The following is an 18,987-nucleotide window of genomic DNA, read 5'->3' as shown; positions in this document are numbered from 1 at the left end:
AACTCTAACCACATTAATCAACTCAATGCTTCATTTTTACGGAAGAATCATTTCAAGATTTACACATGTGCAGTTAAGCAAGTGTATGTAAGAACTACTACTCCGTACAAAATTGGACGGAGTATCAGCTGTCCTGTATACATGTAAGAACCTCATTTTATTTGTGATTAGACAGCACCTGATGGGAATCTCTACTACGGAGTAGAACTAACAGAACTTGCTACATACGTATTCAAAAAAGCTCGCTATTTTTTGGCAAGCGGCGTTACTGTCGCATGTGTAGTATGCGGGGAATCTGGGCTAGCCGCTTAACCAAAGAAGGAAACGCAATCTCAGACCAGTGCAAACCAAAGTTGATGAACTGAAAAAGCTCTAGGCAAACATGGTGAGAGAGAGAGAGAGAGAGAGGAGGGGGTTGCCCAGATCGGAGTACACAACCGGTGGGAAGTGGCGTCGTCGGTCAAATTCCAACGGCGGCAGCGGCGGTGCGAAGCGGCTCGATGGGATCCACCCTTGTCTTTGCCGGTCCGATGCTCTGACCCTCACACAGCTCTCGCCCCTCACTGCCGCTCCCCTACCCGCCGCTCCGCTCGCCGCCGTACGCTCGTCACCGGTCGCTTCCGTGCAGCGCTGGGCAGGGTTTGGACGGGGACGGGGATAATACGCGAGGTCGGAGCAGTGGATTGAGTCCAAGGCAAAATTGGGCCGGGGACGGGGTTTTCCGGGGATGGGCGGGGATGGTTTAAGCCCAAAACTCTAGTACCAAATGGGCTCTTGGGAAAAACTGGGGATTCGTGGATGGGCCGGGATAATACTCTGCAATCCCTGCAAATACTCTGCTACCAAACAAGGCTAAGAGGGACGAGGGGAGCCCTGAGGCGAGAGGACAGGTCGGGGAAGGCTCGGTCTGCTTGGAGGGAGGTCGACGACGCGTCATGTCGCACTGCTGCTGCTCGACAAAAGTACTGCAGACGACGCGGACGCTCACGAGCGAGGCAGGGCTAGTCGGGGTTAGCTAGCAAGTCTAGGGTGGTAGTAGAGCACTCCTCCATCGTGGCGCACAGCCTTTTACCAGGAGAGAGGGTGGGGGATGGATGGCGAGGTTGTTTCTGCCATGGAGTGCTCGACGCCAAGAGGGTGCGTTCGGGTGGCGGCAGTTCACGGCTGCGAGAGAGAGCTTGCAGGCCTGGGCTAGGAGGCTTCCGGGCAAGGAGTGGCGCGGCACAGATCGTGCGTGTGACAGGGAGGGTGCTGGCATGGGTTGGATGGAGAGAGAGAGGGACGGGAGGTGCAACGATTCTACGGGTCATTGGATGCCAATGCATGGCTCGGCTTCCTTCTCCTATGTCAAACAAAAGAGCAAGGCTAAAGTGATCACAAGGGCTAGCTGGTCTGCGTTGCGTGGGGGACAGAAGTGTGCATGGCTCTCATTGGCTTGGCAGGAAGGAAGAGAGGGAGGGAGAGGGAGGGCGAGGCAGCAAGAGGTTCGCCAGTTCTTACCCCGTGCATGGCGTGGTCTTTCTCTCCCCTTATCTCCGGCCAAGAGCAAACAACCAAGGACGATATTGAAGCATGTAGACTAGGGAGAGAGAGTGCTGTTGTGAGTGGTCAAGGTAGTGGTGGGGAGGAAATATAATAGAAGATAGAGAGGGAGCGACATAGCACAAGAGTGCCATGCATGCAGGGTCGGCCTCCTCCCATTTGTACTAAACAAAAGAGGACAAGGGGATGGTTTAGGAATCAGGGGGTCATCCAAAACAGGGATTAGATGGTGCAGATCGGAATGATTTTGGTAGAAGGATTTTCAAGGGTTGACAAGGAAAGGGGTTGGAGAGATAGATGTAATTAAATTGAGATTTAATCAAATGAAAAGGTCAAAATATCATCTAATTAGATGAAGACTTGGTAGATGAGGTAATGATGTTATATAAATCAGAGGGGTACATTTTATGGTCCAAGCGCTGCCATTTAAACTTGAACTTACTTGATAAATATTTGGGTCACTTTCCGCGTCTAGGGCCAAATTTGAATGAATTTTGGTAAACAAGGCCTTTGAAAATTTGAAGAAGTAAAAGAGGCTATTTTGAGTTAAAATATGTCTACTAGCATAACCTGCATTATAGCAAATTTTTAAAGAATTTTGGAATAAGAGAACGGCAAGAAATGGTATTATCACCATCACATGCACTAATGAAAATAAGTAAAGATGTTAAGGTAAATTATTTTATTCAAAAATAATAATTTTGGAAAGGAAAGATTTGGTAAATAGGGTCAGAGGTCACCCAAGGTTTTAAAATTAGGAAATGGATTTTTTGAAAATCATTTGATAAAACAAGAGTGGTTTGACAAATAAACAAAAAAAAATAGTTTTGAGAAATTAGGGAGAGATTTTTGGGAATCCCTTCCTAAACCAGAGAAGGGTTTATCAAGCAAAGGGGAGGTAAATTTATCTTTAAGAGAGGGACAAATTGGGAAGTTGGAAAATGGCCACGAGGATAGTGATCGGTGTTTCTAGAGATTATGTTTGGATTTTTCCAGTTTATAGACAAGTGAGAACATCATTCCCACTTGCAGAGGCAAGGAAACACAAAAAAAATTCACTCAAGGTCAACCTATGTCACGCCAGGTAATGCCCACAGTCAAGCAAGGTTAACACCACAAGATACAAGCATTTCCAGAAGCGGTGTTGAACAAGTGCCAAATGATGATCATGTCTAGGTAAGGCTTGGATAGGGGTTCTAAATAAGGTAGTAATCTTTGGCAAGGTATTTTCCCAGAAAATAGTGGAGACAGAAGCCTCTCCTCAATTTTATATTCTTTGAAAAGTGTTTGAAATCCAATGTAAAACATTTATAAAACAATGTTTTGCAAAGTAGTTGGTTCATACCAACTTATAGATCTCTAAAGTTTTATAAATACTTAGTTTGGAAAACCTTTGTGTCTAAAATAAATCTTGGCTCTTTGTTTTAGAAAAGTTAAATCACTAAAAAGAATATGAGTTGCCAAGATAAAGGTTTTGTCAAATAAGTAGTAGTATTTTGAAAGAAAGGATCACTATGGCACAAGGAATGTATTGTTTCACAAACTTGTTCAACAAACATCTTAAAACATACACGCTTAGCACCTCAAACAAAGACAAACATGCAAGAAACACTATGTCAACATGTTAACATAAAAAGTTTTTGTCAGCCCTGATTTTATTTTCATTCTGGACACTTAAACAAGGTTGTAAAAGTTGGGGTGTTACAGATCCTTCCCCCCTTAAAATAATCTCGTCCCGAGATTACTAAGCGTCGGACTGGAAATGTTTTATAGGTTAATCTAAGTTAGACTGCATCCTCCGGTAGACGTGTCATTGTCGGGAAGTCACAGCTTCAGCTTCGGAGAGACGCAATAGATTTTCGCCGAGGGAAGCTTCATGAAGAGGTTGACTTCTCTATGCTGGTGTTAGATCTGTAGCATCCTAACAATCTTCGAGGGGTCCAGGATCCTTGGAGGGTTAGAGCATCCTAACGGTGCTTTCGAAGGGACAAAAGTTTTAGGGTTAGCTTCAAATTTTAGTGGAAGACTTCGTCTTCCACCCTTAAGATTGTTTATCGGGGGTTCGGGAAAACTCAGAGCTACAGCCATGGGGTCCTGCCGGGCGCTTTTGAAGAAGTCACCGATCTCCTGTCTTGAGTTGAGGAATCTTCAGGGGCGAAGTGTAGTCCGCAGCTTCAGGATGCACAGACGGTGTTTACCACTCAGTTAAATGTTGAGTCTCGAAGGGTCTTCAGGCGCTTCACTTGATAGGGACTAGATGACCGTGTAGGGTAACTTGGCTTCGGTGATATCGCTCACCCAACTTGTTAGAAGGGGAGCCAAGGTGTAGTTGTTAGAAGATATCCTCAAGGTTAGCGAGGTTATGCTCTAGGGTTAGACAAAATTTGTATGGCTTCATCTTCTCGCGGAGTTGCAGTCGATCTTGAAGACACTGGTTTCTGCTTCCTTGGCGTCGCAGGGTGTCTTGGGTTGAATGTCGTACTGGAGTTGGGTACTTCGGGAAAACAGGGTGGCATCTAGTTGTTACCCAAATTATAGTTAGGGTTCTCCGTTAGCTTTTCGAACTAACAGTTAGAATTTCAACCTGAATGTTGCCCGAATGCGAGTAAAATATCTTAGGGAGGGTTTCCTAGACAGGGTTACCACACAAGGAGGGTTTTTCAGGCCAAAAGGGTAAATCAAGCATACCCACAACAAGTAATCACAAGCACTCAAGGAGCAAATTCAGAACCACAAGCAATCATGAAAACCACACGAGGTAATTTAAGTACTCGGGGATGCCTGATACGAGGGGGTAGCTCAACCAAAGCATTTGAGTTTGTCCTATATCCATCCTATTGGCTTGGGTTGGTCAGGGATGTAGACATCTTCATTTTGTTCATATTGACTTCAACATTGATTCTTGTAGCAGTCGGTGGTGGAGTAGACCTGATGTTGAGCCATCGATGTTGAATCGGGGGGCGAAAGCTTCATAGGATCTTCTGGTCCCAATTCAGAGGGGTAACTGTTGAGGTACTCCAAGTCGAGAACTTCTTGTGATTGGCGTAAAAAATTACTAGTCAAAAACTGAGGACTTGATCCCTGACGACTGCAAAAGTGCAAGTCCAAAGAGGAACAAGGTCAGTTCCTTGATAGACTTTGGGGACCACCAGAGACATGGTCTTATTATACCTATACGCATAGTGCTAAGTCAGCATCAATCTTCAATAGCTGCAGTCGGAGATTCTTGAGACTTCCTGAAAGGTTGATCCATCTTCGACTTGGAGTCTTCGGGTCTAAGTTGGGGATATCGTCCAATATGTTTGTTTGGAAGAGGGTGAGATAGTAGAATCAAAGCTTTCAAGATCTTTGGAAATCATAGAGTGAAGTAAGAATTAGAAGTTTTGAAGGGATAAGAAAATTAGAAGATATTCTTTCACCTACCAAAGAAAGAATTTGTTTTGTAAATAAATTTTCCCAAAATACTAGTTTCCTAACTAACGTCCATGCTAACTAGGGTATCCTACAGTCAGGATGGCTCTGATACCAGCTCTGTGGGGCCCCGGACTAGCTGTCCGAAACACCCATTATGCATACACATTCACGATCCCATGATCAATGTGTCGTGAAAGCATAACCGAACTGGTATCAAATACATCATCCATTACAATACCGAATAAAAAGATTACAAGAGGTCACATGACCAATACTTACATAAGAGCCGCAATGGCAGGAGATCAACAATCACACAGCGGAAATACTTCACACAAAAGCGTTCACATGGCCCAATTCATGCCATAACCCTACAGGCAACTGACTGGGAAGACGTTCCTAGCTCGCATAGACGTCGTAGACTCCTTCATCCGTCGGATTTCACCAAGTCTGGCCAAGTAAATAGCCAGGGACAAAGCCATGAGTACATTATGAATTGTACTCGCAAACCACCTTAGAGAGAAGTAAAGGATATGCATATTTGGCAGTAGCAAGGATCAGGCACTGAACTAGGGCGACAAGGAGCGAGAGGTGGTTCCTCTCGAGAGTATGACATCTCTATATCTTTTTTTAAAATAAAAAAAAAACCTTTTTGTAAACCATTTTGTTTGCAGACTAATAGGTAAGGGTGGCCCAATTTTATTTCCGGCCATCTCATATGGCCACACAAACATTCCAGCTTTCCACCGTACCTCCCAGGTACATTTTCCACCAGTCCCACTGGCATCACTTTCCCAAAACTATATCTGAGAAAACCCTTTTGTAAAACAAAACTCCTTCAATGCCGAGCAACAACCTTTTCCATGTCCATAACCGTGGACACGGCTATTCGAATAGTTTTACACTCTGCAGAGGTTGTACACTTTCCCCACAAGATCCGAATACTCATCGTGTGGGTATCATCCCTGCATAATAACATATGCCATGACAAGTACCCGATCGTAGTTTTTCGCCTGCTCGCCTTAGCATAAGACATGCCGAATGAGTTGTACCTCCCAACACCAGAGTCCGAGGGCTATCCAGGAGTAGCAAGGTCCCCAGCACACTCGACCCTCCGGAATGCCATCCAACCACTTAGGCATATTTCAATGGGAGCTCATAAGTTGTACCCCGCGTACCTAAACAGGCAAATAGGTTGCGTCCCTTCTCATGGGAAGAACCCCGGTCGAAGCGTCCATGGTCGGACTGCCACTACACTTGCAGGACTCAAACTAAGGCGAGACAAACTACTACGCTACGCCCCGTCCCACGTAAGGGTAATGTGGTTGTACTGGCTAGGTCCGGTTAGGTACTCAGTCACCAAAGTTTTTCGAAAACAATTGTCTCCACTTGCCTCCAGCAACTTTTCTTCACAAAAACCTTTTCCTTTTCAAAAACCCACACTTGGGCAGGGCTACCCCATTCCAAGGTTTTCGAAACACTTCTTTCTTGAAAACATTTTCACAAACCTTTTTAAAGAGGGCTCCCGACCTATAGTCCGACTTTTCTTTGAAAAGCGGCGACAAGGATGATTAGGTGCTAAGCACCACCTCACTAGTAAGTGTGTGATCAGTAGGTAACACGAGGGCTGCACCCAGAAGGGTGGAATAATAAAACTTCGAGTGGCGGAACCACTCACATAAATAAATAAAAGACATGCAATTTAACAAAACCTGTGATAATGCAAGAGTAAGATAATTAGGATGAGACATGCATCAAGAGGTGGCTTGCCTTGGTTGGCTATTTGTCCATGGACTTCTTCACGATCCTCTGCTCTTCTTTCCTCTTCGAAATCATCACCAAGATCCTCTCCTTCTTCTCCGATAATACTCGCATTCTAACGTCACAAAATAAAAGAGAAGGCAATCAATCCCTATGCATAGCATCAAACCACACAACAACACACAACAGCCAACCACTAAATCAGAGACAATAAACACATCAAATGATAGCACCTAGGGAAAAACGGTTATTGTGTTAATGAGGCTCTCTGCCTCCCAATAAAAAAACACCTACACAATCAAAGGTGGCTAATGACCTTTGGAAACCACCAGTAGGGGTCTGGTGCCAAGGTTCATTAAAAAAACATTTTCAATAAAAACAACACAATTTTCCTATCGGTAAAATAAGCACTAGCATCAATTTAACAAACCACTCCAGAATAATGCACACAAATTTTTGGTAAAATCACAGAGTGTAAAGCTTTACTTTATAAAGCTACAGAAATTGGATTCACTAAATTTGGGTTTTAAAAACAATAGATAAATTTTTTATAAAGCCAGAAATGACTTAGGGACCAAATAAATGGCCTAAATCTTTCTGTGACTCACAAAAAATACATGCAACATACCTACTGGAAGATATTAACATGTAGAACACACTTAGACTGGAATCATGCACAAATGAGTTTTCAAATAATTTTAAAGATTTAAATAAAGCAGAAACTATATCACTCCAATATTCAAGCACACCTGTAAGAGAGCAGAACTAACCGGAGACAATCATGCCACTGGACAGGTAATGAAAAATGTGACACACCAAAATCGGTTTGGCATTTTTCGGAGCTATAAAATAATTACCACAATTTTTATAGTAAAAAGATACTCTATTTTGGTTCTAAAATCCCCAGAAATAAAATAACAGTCACCAAACTATTTCCTCTGACCTGGCTAAAGCATAACATGATATCTACCAGGAGGACTTGGTATTGTTGCAAAAACATGTTTAGTTTTCAAAATAAAATTCAAGAAAGAGCCTACTGGCCAGATCTAGTTTCACAAACCAAGCACATTCTAGGAGGCTCCTGCATGTGATATTTATACCAAAATAAAGCTACTGATGAGTAGTTTACAGAAAAATTGAATTCACACAGAAAGGATTCACACAACTCTCACAATTAATAAAATACTAAAACAGACACATTTCAGTAGAACAATATTCAGCACAAATGTACGTGAGGAAACTGAATGTATGCAATTTTATATGATTCATAAATTTATCAGGAGCATCCAGAATTTTGATTCACAAAATTAGGGCAATAGAGTAATTTTCTAAATTTCAACACCTAGGAAAGTGTTTTCTGGCAGATTAAAACATGAAAAGGAAATTAAAAATGGACGGGCCAAAACATGGGATCCGGCCAGCGCAGTGCTGGGTCGGCCCAGTTCGGTGCCCATGCGTGCGGGAGGGACGGGTTTTAAACGGCCTGGGGCGGGGCCCGCCTGCCATGCACTAGGCTGGGCTGCATGCAGCCCTGGGATGACGATTCGGCGGTCTTCTACCGATCCACCAGCGACGACGGAAGACACAGGCTCGGCCGCGACCTGGCTACGACGGAGAGGAACGGGAGCTCACCGCGGGTCGACGGTGAAGGCACAGGGGCGGCGCGGCGAAGGTCACCTCAGTGGAGAGGGACGCGCCGACGCGCGCCAGGTCGACGACGCGGGCGACTATCTGGACGAAAACAAGGCCGAGGAGGAGCTCAGCGTCGGTGATAAAACCATCACGGAGGAACCTGCCGACTGAGATGAGGGAAAAGACGGTGTGGTGCTCACCGGCGGAGGTCGCGGCGACTGCGGCGGTACAGGGAGGTCGCAGAGGTCAGGGCCGCGCGCAGAGGCTCGACGCGCGTATGCCGACGAGTCCTGGACGTCGACGTGGACAGCGACCTGGTTGACGGTGCGGCGGATGAACTCGACGACGCCGGCCTCCACGAACGTTCCTGGACACGAACGGGGACAATTTCGGATGAGCACAAGATCGAGGAAGCAAGAGAGGCAGGGAGATGGAGAGGAGAAATCGGAGACGAGCTCCATCTCGGTTGTTTCGTTGCTCCGTCATCCGGTGCTCCCGGTATGGAGGCGATGAGGAACGGGGACGGGAGTGCAGGGGTTCTGCCTGGGTATGGGGGAGGATGAGAGGGAGTGAGTGGGGGTGTGCAAAGGGGTGGGGAGGCCGGAGGCTTTTAGGCCAGGACGAGCCCCGGGCTCGGCCTTGACGTGGCGTCCGTGAGTTGGCGATCAAGGGCGGCGAGCAAACCCAGCAGGTGAGCAGGAAGGGGACAAGAAGGGGAGCTGGGGCTGCCCAGAGAGTTAAGAGGGACGAGGGGAGCCCTGAGGCGAGAGGACAGGTCGGGGAAGGCTCGGTCTGCTTGGAGGGAGGTCGACGACGCGTCATGTCGCACTGCTGCTGCTCGACAAAAGTACTGCAGACGACGCGGACGCTCACGAGCGAGGCAGGGCTAGTCGGGGTTAGCTAGCAAGTCTAGGGTGGTAGTAGAGCACTCCTCCATCGTGGCGCACAGCCTTTTACCAGGAGAGAGGGTGGGGGATGGATGGCGAGGTTGTTTCTGCCATGGAGTGCTCGACGCCAAGAGGGTGCGTTCGGGTGGCGGCAGTTCACGGCTGCGAGAGAGAGCTTGCAGGCCTGGGCTAGGAGGCTTCCGGGCAAGGAGTGGCGCGGCACAGATCGTGCGTGTGACAGGGAGGGTGCTGGCATGGGTTGGATGGAGAGAGAGAGGGACGGGAGGTGCAACGATTCTACGGGTCATTGGATGCCAATGCATGGCTCGGCTTCCTTCTCCTATGTCAAACAAAAGAGCAAGGCTAAAGTGATCACAAGGGCTAGCTGGTCTGCGTTGCGTGGGGGACAGAAGTGTGCATGGCTCTCATTGGCTTGGCAGGAAGGAAGAGAGGGAGGGAGAGGGAGGGCGAGGCAGCAAGAGGTTCGCCAGTTCTTACCCCGTGCATGGCGTGGTCTTTCTCTCCCCTTATCTCCGGCCAAGAGCAAACAACCAAGGACGATATTGAAGCATGTAGACTAGGGAGAGAGAGTGCTGTTGTGAGTGGTCAAGGTAGTGGTGGGGAGGAAATATAATAGAAGATAGAGAGGGAGCGACATAGCACAAGAGTGCCATGCATGCAGGGTCGGCCTCCTCCCATTTGTACTAAACAAAAGAGGACAAGGGGATGGTTTAGGAATCAGGGGGTCATCCAAAACAGGGATTAGATGGTGCAGATCGGAATGATTTTGGTAGAAGGATTTTCAAGGGTTGACAAGGAAAGGGGTTGGAGAGATAGATGTAATTAAACTGAGATTTAATCAAATGAAAAGGTCAAAATATCATCTAATTAGATGAAGACTTGGTAGATGAGGTAATGATGTTATATAAATCAGAGGGGTACATTTTATGGTCCAAGCGCTGCCATTTAAACTTGAACTTACTTGATAAATATTTGGGTCACTTTCCGCGTCTAGGGCCAAATTTGAATGAATTTTGGTAAACAAGGCCTTTGAAAATTTGAAGAAGTAAAAGAGGCTATTTTGAGTTAAAATATGTCTACTAGCATAACCTGCATTATAGCAAATTTTTAAAGAATTTTGGAATAAGAGAACGGCAAGAAATGGTATTACCACCATCACATGCACTAATGAAAATAAGTAAAGATGTTAAAGTAAATTATTTTATTCAAAAATAATAATTTTGGAAAGGAAAGATTTGGTAAATAGGGTCAGAGGTCACCCAAGGTTTTAAAATTAGGAAATGGATTTTTTGAAAATCATTTGATAAAACAAGAGTGGTTTGACAAATAAACAAAAAAAAATAGTTTTGAGAAATTAGGGAGAGATTTTTGGGAATCCCTTCCTAAACCAGAGAAGGGTTTATCAAGCAAAGGGGAGGTAAATTGATCTTTAAGAGAGGGACAAATTGGGAAGTTGGAAAATGGCCACGAGGATAGTGATCGGTGTTTCTAGAGATTATGTTTGGATTTTTCCAGTTTATAGACAAGTGAGAACATCATTCCCACTTGCAGAGGCAAGGAAACACAAAAAAAATTCACTCAAGGTCAACCTATGATGCGGGGTGGCCTTCGGTCACCTCCACACCAAGACCAACAAGTCCCCCAAGTGGACCGATGACACGAGCCCGAGTCAAGGCTCTCCAAGATGAGGTGAACTCACTCCTCACCACCCTTGATCTTGGTACCCCTTTGGATGGATTGCTACCTCATGCCGACGTGTTATGTGTCATTAGGTACAAGGAGCATCAAGAGCACGAAGAGGAGGACACACCATGGTCAAGAGGAGGAGAGGAGCAGCTGGACGCGAAGATGGACCTGGAGCTGGACCGGAAGTCGCCCGAAGAGCGCAAGGAAGAGAAGATGGCCGGCCGGTCCAGAACCCGGTCTGACCGGCCTCCTGACCGGGTCACCCGGTCCACAGCCCGGTCTGACCGGCCTCCTGACCGGGCCACCCGGTCCGAAACCGGAGTTTTCGCTCGTGACATCCGGGCGCCATCCAGGGGACTCGGAGCCTCGTCCGGTCGCCGCCCGGTCCCAGGCCCGGTCTGAAACCGGCCTGCCCGGTCACAGGCCCGGTCTGACCGGCCCCCTGACCGGCCTGCACGACTTAAGTCACCTTTTTCGGCCCGAACCGTTTCACTTGTACCTTTTCGGCCCATGACGCCTTGTAAGACTATATATACCCCCAGGACGCCCCTAGACCTCTTTAGACTTGTTTTGAACTCAAACCTAACTTTGAGCTTAGTCTCCCTTGGGTATCATCCCTCTGTAATCAAGGCCATCCTTGTTGTTGATTGGGATATTGTTGAGTGAGATTCTAGTACAAGCTACTCTCTCTCCCTCACCAATCTCTTTTTCTCCAACACCAATCTCTCACCGGGAATTCTGCCGCGTGCCTCTTCCGGGTGATTCTATTGGCGTGGTCCATCGAGCCACGGGGGTAAGTATCGGGTGTATCGGGTTGGTGTGCGTGCGTGAGTCTCGGAGTTCCTCGTGTTCGTTGTGTTCTTCGTGTTCCTCGCGTTTTCCCATCTCCCCTCTTGGTTTCGAAGTCAATCCGCGAGATCGGGCCACACACGGGGTCTTAGACCTCATCATATGGTATCAGCAGCTCTTGGTTACCGCGGATTTGACCTCCCACCCACCCGATTTCATTCCTAGAAAATTTTCCAAAAAATCCCCAAAAATAGCCATAAATTGCCTCTTGACCGATCTGTGATTTGGTTGCGTTTTGAGTGGTTTTGGTCCGTGGATCTGGTGTTGTTGTGTTTGATCTACTATTTCCCCAACTTTTAGCCTCCAATTCCATCGTTTCCCTTCGATTTGGTCGATTTGGAGTTGGTTTGGGGAAGAACAAGAGAGAGAAATCGCGCGATCCGGTTGAGCACCGGTCAACCGGGCTACAGACCGGCTGGGCCGGCCCAGAATCCGGTCGACCGGCCGTACAACCGGCCAGGCCGGTCCAGGAGCCGGTCCAACCGGGCCCCAGACCGGGCGCAGCAACGCCCCCTCCTTCGACCTCGTCTTCCGGCGATCTCCACCACCACCACCACCACCACCACCACCACCATTGCAGGTATAACTTGCAGCTTTCACCTTGTAACCCCTCTTCCTTTTGCGATCTATCCCATCGAGCATTGCTTGTCTAGTGTTGCGAGACATTGCACGTGGCCCCGCATTGTGAGGTGTGTGTGTCGCGTTGAGTAAGGCACCCAAGCAAACACTCGTGTGGCAAGATAGCAAAAGCGAGGCTAACGCTAACATAGTGCGTCAAAAAGCCCCCAAAACACAAAAAGAGTGCGAGTGGCACCATACATCCATACATCCATACATCCATACGCCCATACATACAAAGTGTCCAAGTGCCACCAAAGATACAAACGAGTGCAAGTGCCGCCATATACAAAAGAGAAAAAGCTTTTAAGCAAAGAGAGATAGGAGAAGAGAGGCCGCGTGTGAATCTTGTTGTCTCTTCCTTTGCAACCAAAGCTTTGGCTCTCCTTGTGTTAGTGTGACACCGAGCACTTATACATACACTTTTCCGCTCACTTTTGGTTGCACTAACCCCGCTTATCTCGTGTGTGTGTTCCACAACTTTTTCCGTGTTTATAGTGATCTTCACATTGACATTTGGATTTTTGGTCCTCACCCACTTTTAACAACATACTCGATCTTGGATTTGTCTTTTGGCTTTCCACAACACTCGCCTAATACCATATTTGCTAGCTTTTGCGTGTGGTTTTGCGTGTGTTCCCGATACACTTGATATTGCTTTCGGTTTGGTGGATTGCCTCAATACTATCTTACCTTGGTAAGAGTGCGAGGTAGTCTCCTTCCACTAACATACACAACATAGTTCTTGTCTTTCCATCATGGATAGGAACGGAGATACCAATAGGGATGAAGAGATCCTCCGCAACACCGAGAGGTTGGCTACTCAACACAACCTATGGACGCAACGACAAGAGTTCAAGGAGCAACTCACCCTCTTCGAGACCCGCATCGATGAGCAATACGATGAGGTGGCTCACAACTTCTCCGTCGTGAACCAAGACTTGGCCCTTCTTCGTGAAGCTACGGACAACTTGAATGGCCAAATGGCGGCCAATGATGCCAACATGGAGCGGCGCATGGACAGCCTCGAGCGCGCCATCACCAACTTGGGTCGTCATCGTCGACACCGCTCTACTTCCTCTTCATCAAGCTCGCCACAAGACTATTACTCTCATGGTGGCCTTTCGTCCTCAAGCTCTTCCTCAAGGCATGAAGACCATCATCGACCTCATCGCCCACATGCTCGTCATGAAGACTCTCGCTCCAACTCTAGGCGTGGAGAAATACATCGCCATGCTCGTCCACATGAGCGTCCTCCACAAGACCAAGTCCTTCACCAAGATCGTCACCAAGCGGATAGCCATACCCACCATGGGCGTGATGGCCATCCCCAAGACCAAGGTCCTCAAGATCAACCTCGGCGAGATCTCCGTCGCCACCCTCGCCATGACCAACGTGGACGAGGAGAGCTACACCATGATCAAGATGAGAGACCCAACTTTGAGCATCGTCCTCAACCGCGACAAGATCTTCAACCACATCCTCACCGTGAACCAAGTGAAGCAAGCGTTCATCTTCAACGCCAACCCAATGCTATGGTTGGCCGTAGAAGACCTCCTATTCCACCTCTAGCCGCAAGAGATGACGGCGCCCCTCCTCGTAGAAGAACCTTGGAGGATGAAGAGAACATGTTTGGAAGACTCAAATTCACCATGCCAAAGTTCAAGGGAGAAGAAGATGCCGAAGCCTACCTCTCATGGGCACTCAAGGTGGACAAGATCTTCCGCATCCACAACTACTCCGGTGCCAAGAAAGTGGCTATGGCATCACTAGAGTTTGAAGACTACGCCAACACTTGGTGGGAGCAAGTCCTCACTCTCCGAGAAGAGAAGGGTGAACCTCCTATTGACACTTGGGAAGACATGAAGAAAGAAATGCATGCTCGCTTTGTCCCCGCGCACTACATGACCGACCTCTTCAACAAGCTCCAAAAGTTGAAGCAAGGCACCAAGACCGTTGAGGAGTTCTACAAGGAGATGGAGCTCACTATGATGCGAGCCAACATCCAAGAGTCCGAGGAACAAACAATTGCTCGTTTCTTCAATGGCCTTACTTACCCCATCAAGAGGATCGTCGAGTTCCAACCCTACTCCAACATGGTTGAGTTGGTCCACCAAGCATCGAAGGCCGAGCGCCAAGTGATTGAGGACATCAAGTACTCCAAGGCCAAGACTTATTTCTCCTCCAAGCTCGCTACATCGACTCCTCCTACTACATCAACTCCTTATACTACAAGTGCCAAGGCCGACGCCTCCTCTACACCTTCCAAGAAACCGACTATCCAAAGTCGCATGAAGCAAACGGTCTCCTCCACCGCCTCCTCTAAGGCATCCACGGGACCCTCTAGTGTCACTTGCTTCAAGTGTGGCACCCAAGGTCACAAATCGTTTGAGTGCAAGAACACCAAGGTCATGATCACTATGGAGAATGGTGACATCGAGACTCTTGATGAGGATGAATATGAAGCCCTTGTGCAAGCCGCCGTGGAAAGTGAAGAAGCTTATGAGCAAGAAAGTGGAGAAGATCCTCTCTTATGTGAGCATGACCCAAGTCCCTCACTTGTGGTCACAAGGGTGCTAACCACACAACCTCATGCTATGGAAGAACAACGGTGCAACATTTTCCAAACCCGTGCCGGAATTGGTGGCAAGTCAATCAAGGTCATCATCGATGGTGGAAGTTGCCATAACCTTGCGAGCACCGAGTTGTGTGAGAAGCTCAACCTCACTCTCCGCAAGCATCCTCACCCCTACCATATTCAATGGTTGAGTGACAAGGGCAACGTCAAGATACAACATACCGTCACCGTCACTTTCAAGATTGGACCTTATGAGGACACCATCGAGTGTGACGTGGTACCCATGACGGTGTGCCACATGTTGCTTGGCCGCCCTTGGCAATATGACAAGAAGGCTATACATGATGGACTCTCCAACACATACACCTTCAAGGTCAACGACAAGAAGTTCGAGTTGCGCCCGATGACTCCTAGCCAAATCATCGCGGATAATGCGAAGGCTTTAGCGAGGGCACAACTCCGCACCCACCATAGTGAGATGAGAGGAGAGGGAGCGACCCACCACAAAGAGAGTGAGCGCCACAAGCCATATATGAGTGAGTCCAAGAGTGTCCTTCTAGCCACCAAGAGTGAGTGGAGAGAGCTCCAAGAGAACCCATCCACCATATTGCACTATGTGCTCATATGCAAGGGAACCTCGTCGGCGGCTAACGACTTATCCAACATTCCTCCGTCTTTGTTGTCTCTTTTGCAGGAATTTCAAGACGTCTACCCCGACGAGCTCCCTCATGGACTACCACCACTCCGAGGCATAGAACACCGCATCGACCTCATACCCGGCGCTCCACTCCCAAACCGTGCCGCCTACCGCACCAACCCCGAAGAGACCAAGGAGATCAACCGCCAAATTCAAGATCTCCTCGCCAAAGGGTACGTCCGCGAAAGCCTTAGCCCTTGTGCGGTTCCCGTGATTCTTGTGCCTAAACCGGATGAGACGCAACGGATGTGTATGGATTGTCGCCCCATCAATGCCATTACGGTCCGTTACCGCCATCCCATTCCGCGTTTAGATGACATGCTTGATGAACTTAGTGGTGCCACGATTTTCTCTAAAGTCGATTTGCGTAGTGGTTACCATCAAATCCGCATGGCTATTGGTGATGAATGGAAAACGGCATTCAAGACCAAACTTGGTCTCTATGAATGGCTCGTTATGCCTTTCGGTCTTTCCAATGCTCCATCAACTTTCATGCGCCTCATGAATCACATCTTGCGTCCTCTCATTGGCAAGAGCGTGGTTGTCTACTTCGATGATATTCTTATTTATAGCAAAAACCTCGAGGACCATGTGCAACATGTGAGAGAGGTCTTGTGCATCTTGCGACATGAAAAGCTTTATGCTAACCTCCCCAAGTGCACCTTTGCTCAAAACAAATTGGTTTTCCTTGGCTTTGTGGTTTCCGCTAATGGGATTGAAGTTGATTCTTCCAAGGTGGAGGCCATCCATAATTGGCCTACCCCTACAAATGTTGGCCAAGTCCGAAGCTTCCATGGACTTGCCGGTTTTTACCGCCGCATTGTGAAAGACTTTAGCACCATCGCTTGCCCTTTGAATGAGCTTACCAAGAAGAATGTTCCGTTTGTTTGGGGCAAGGCCCAACAAAATGCTTTTGATGAGTTGAAGAAACGCCTTACCGAAGCTCCTCTTCTTTTTCTTCCAAATTTTGCAAAAACTTTTGAGATTGAGTGTGATGCAAGTGGGCTTGGTATTGGTGGTGTTCTTATGCAAGAGGGCAAACCCGTGGCATACTATAGTGAGAAGTTAGATGGCGCACGCCTCAACTATCCTATATATGACAAGGAGCTCTACGCTTTGGTTCGTGTTCTTGAAGTTTGGCAACACTATCTTTGGCCAAAAGAGTTTATCATTCATTCCGACCATGAGTCCTTGAAATATTTGAAAAGCCAACACAACTTGAACAAACGACATGCAAAATGGGTCGAGTTCATTGAGTCCTTCCCATATGTTATCAAATACAAGAAGGGCAAGGACAATGTTGTGGCGGATGCTCTTTCCCACAAAAACACCCTTTTGCTAACTCGTTTGGATTTTCATGTTTTGGGACTTGAAGAGATCAAAGAACTCTATCCTTCCGATTCTTTCTTTGCTCCAATTTTTGAGAAGTGCTCCGTTGAGCGAGGAGTGGATGATTTCTATTTGCATGATGGCTACTTGTTCAAAGCTAACAAGATTTGCATTCCCGAGTCTTCGCTTCGAAAATTGCTTTTGCAAGAGTCACATGGAGGTGGTCTTATGGGTCACTTTGGTCGAGAGAAGACATATGCCATGCTCTCAACCCACTACTATTGGCCAAGAATGTACCGCGACGTCGAACGCCTTTGCCGCCGGTGCACCACATGCTTACAAGCTAAGTCTACCTCCAATCCCTATGGTCTTTATACCCCATTGCCTATTCCATATGCACCATGGACCGATATTAGCATGGATTTTGTTCTAGGATTGCCTCGCACTAAGCATGGTCATGATTCTATATTCGTGGTAGTGGATAGATTCTCTAAGATGGCTCATTTCATACCTTGCCATAAGAGCGACGATGCTTCACACATTGCTTCATTGTTTTTCAGGGAAATTGTTCGCCTACATGGAGTACCGCAAAGCATTGTGTCGGATCGAGACGTCAAGTTCATGAGTTATCTTTGGAAGACGCTCATGGAAAAGTTTGGAGTGAAGCTCTTATTTTCATCATCCTCGCACCCGCAAACGGACGGCCAAACGGAAGTGGTCAATCGAAGCCTCTCCACCCTCCTACGCATCCTCGTGAAGAAGAACTTGAAGTCATGGGAGGAATGCATTCCACACGCGGAGTTCGCCTACAACCGCGCCAAGCACTCGACTACATCAAGGAGTCCCTTCATGGTCGTCTACGGGTTTGAGCCGCTCACGGCACTCGACATACTACCACTTCCCCTTCATGAGCGGACGAACATGGACTTCGCCAAGCGCACCGCCGACGTGAAGAAACTTCATGAAGAAACAAGAGCTACCATTCAAGAACATGTGCTTCGTCAAGCTACCCGCCTCAACGCCAAGAAGAAGGAAAGGATATTTCAAGAAGGAGACCTCGTTTGGATCCACCTCCGGAAGGAAAGGTTCCCTTGTGAGCGCAACTCCAAGCTCAAGCCAAGAGGAGATGGCCCCTTCAAGGTCCTCAAACGCCTCAACAACAACGCTTACGTCATCGACATCCCCACCTCCAAGTACTTGGTGAGCAACACCTTCAACGTTGCGGACTTGTCGCCATATCATGAAGATGAGGAGGAACAAGAGTCGAGGACGACTCTTTCCCAAGGGGGGGGGGAGATGATGCGGGGTGGCCTTCGGTCACCTCCACACCAAGACCAACAAGTCCCCCAAGTGGACCGATGACACGAGCCCGAGTCAAGGCTCTCCAAGATGAGGTGAACTCACTCCTCACCACCCTTGATCTTGGTACCCCTTTGGATGGATTGCTACCTCATGCCGACGTGTTATGTGTCATTAGGTACAAGGAGCATCAAGAGCACGAAGAGGAGGACACACCATGGTCAAGAGGAGGAGAGGAGCAGCTGGACGCGAAGATGGACCTGGAGCTGGACCGGAAGTCGCCCGAAGAGCGCAAGGAAGAGAAGATGGCCGGCCGGTCCAGAACCCGGTCTGACCGGCCTCCTGACCGGGTCACCCGGTCCACAGCCCGGTCTGACCGGCCTCCTGACCGGGCCACCCGGTCCGAAACCGGAGTTTCCGCTCGTGACATCCGGGCGCCATCCAGGGGACTCGGAGCCTCGTCCGGTCGCCGCCCGGTCCCAGGCCCGGTCTGAAACCGGCCTGCCCGGTCACAGGCCCGGTCTGACCGGCCCCCTGACCGGCCTGCACGACTTAAGTCACCTTTTTCGGCCCGAACCGTTTCACTTGTACCTTTTCGGCCCATGACGCCTTGTAAGACTATATATACCCCCAGGACGCCCCTAGACCTCTTTAGACTTGTTTTGAACTCAAACCTA

At 48.0% G+C, this 18,987-nt stretch overlaps 1 long non-coding RNA gene across 1 annotated transcript; it reads right to left on the bottom strand.

Moving 5' to 3' along the window:
• Positions 1-5,142: 5,142 nt before the first annotated feature.
• On the bottom strand, positions 5,143-10,034 carry LOC127327100 (uncharacterized). The gene is made up of 3 exons (XR_011755469.1): positions 8,547-10,034; positions 8,347-8,445; positions 5,143-6,829 (listed from the first exon to the last, which is right to left on the bottom strand). It is a non-coding gene; the product is annotated as an uncharacterized lncRNA (long non-coding RNA).
• Positions 10,035-18,987: the final 8,953 nt, after the last annotated feature.

The sequence above is a fragment of the Lolium perenne genome, chromosome 3 (assembly GCF_019359855.2).
Source record: "Lolium perenne isolate Kyuss_39 chromosome 3, Kyuss_2.0, whole genome shotgun sequence".
Lineage (NCBI taxonomy): Eukaryota > Viridiplantae > Streptophyta > Magnoliopsida > Poales > Poaceae > Lolium > Lolium perenne.
The sequence above is the reverse complement of the archived record's forward strand: the minus strand, read 5'-3'. Positions and strand labels throughout refer to the sequence as shown.